Source organism: Phaethon lepturus, unplaced genomic scaffold (genome assembly GCF_000687285.1).
Source record: "Phaethon lepturus isolate BGI_N335 unplaced genomic scaffold, ASM68728v1 scaffold24930, whole genome shotgun sequence".
NCBI classification, from domain to species: Eukaryota; Metazoa; Chordata; class Aves; order Phaethontiformes; family Phaethontidae; genus Phaethon; species Phaethon lepturus.
Window position 1 is genome coordinate 390 of NW_010510146.1, and position 1,568 is coordinate 1,957.

Sequence of the window (1,568 nt, forward strand, 5' to 3'; positions counted from 1 at the left end):
GGAAGCAGGGAGCCCCTAACCCCACGTGGGGAGCCCCTAACCCCACGTGGGGATGGGCAGGCAGAGCCACGGTTCCTGGGGGCAGCCAAACCCGCGAGATCCTGCCAGAGCGACACAGGGACCCACCACCTCCCTCCCCGTCTCTCCCCTGGCAAGTGTTGCAGAGGCATCCGTGTCCTCAAGCTCCCCTCAGAGCAGGGCTTCAGCTAAATCCCTGTAACTGCCCCCAAAACAGGGTGGGCAGCCCAGGCCCCCGGGGGGGAGAGGGGCATCTACTCGCTCACACTGCAGGCTTCACGCATCCCCGGCAGGGTGAGAGGTCCTGCTCCCCAGGTGATGCAGGACACGGCATGCAAGTGGAAGGTGTGTAAAAATTTATTTTCACGTAGAGAACAAACCTAAAACGGTATGGCTTTGCCAGACCTGGAGCAGGGAGCGGGGTCAGAGCACCAGGCAGAGCCACGTGTGGTGGGCTCGGGCCCGGGGAGGGGGGAAAGGAAACACCAGGGCCGTGGCCCCGAATCCACGGGCCAGCAGCGAGCGCGATGGCAGTGGGTGTCCGAGGGGCAGAGCGGCTCCGGCACAGGCAGGATGGGGCCACCACCCTGGGGCTGCCCCTGTGAAAGATGCAAGTTGCCCAGCCACTTCTCAGCCCCCTCACCCGCTCCAGGCCACGAGAAAACGTTTAAATAGACAAAACATACAGAAAAGCAGCTCCGAGCCGTACCTCGCTGCCACCCCACCAGCTGCCTGCAAATAAACCTACCCTGAGTGTGCTTGAAAAAGCCCAAGAGCTCGTGTTTGCTGAGCCAGGAGCCAACCAGGGTTGGTCCCGGCAGGACGGGAGCCCAGGGCGGCGTGAGCTGAGCACGGGGGCCAGCACGGGCTGCCCTCGCTCTTTGGGACTCGGAGACGGGGACGCCGTGGGACTCTGACCCCGGATTTGTGCTGGACTGAAGTCAAGGCAGCTGCAGGTGCGGGCAGGGGAGGAAAGAGCTTCCAGTCGAACCAAGAGATGCAACACCCACAGCCTCCTGCTCCGGGACAGCCTCAGTGCGGGCAGGGCCCCGCGGAGGGGACAGCAGGACAAGGGCTGTATGCCAGCATGGGGCAGGGCCTGGCCCCGGCTCAGCGTCGGCACAGCCAGGAAAGGACTGCAGCCGGCCCTCGGGGGTGCCGCGGGCATCCTACGCCCTTGCAGCCCTCCTGGGGCCGGCGAACGCTGGTGGCCATGAATGCTGGTGGCCATGAATGCTGGTGGCCGGGACGGGGCAGGGAGGGGACAGGCCACGCAGCCAGGCAGGCGAAGAGGGCAGATGGGCCGAGAGCCTGGCACGCTGCAGGACTGCAAGTATTTTTGTGCAGAAACAAGAGAGAGAGGGTGCCTGGGACAGGTCCCCGGTATCGCTCCCTCCCCTTGCAGCCTGGGGCTGGGGGCCACAGCCACAGCATCCCAGCAAGGGCCAGGAGGGACCCCAAAAACACAGGGGCTTGGGGGGTGTAACCACCTGTCCTTCCACAGCTGCCTTTAATTGTGCTGGCAGAGGGAAACAGGGAGTGGGGAGGGA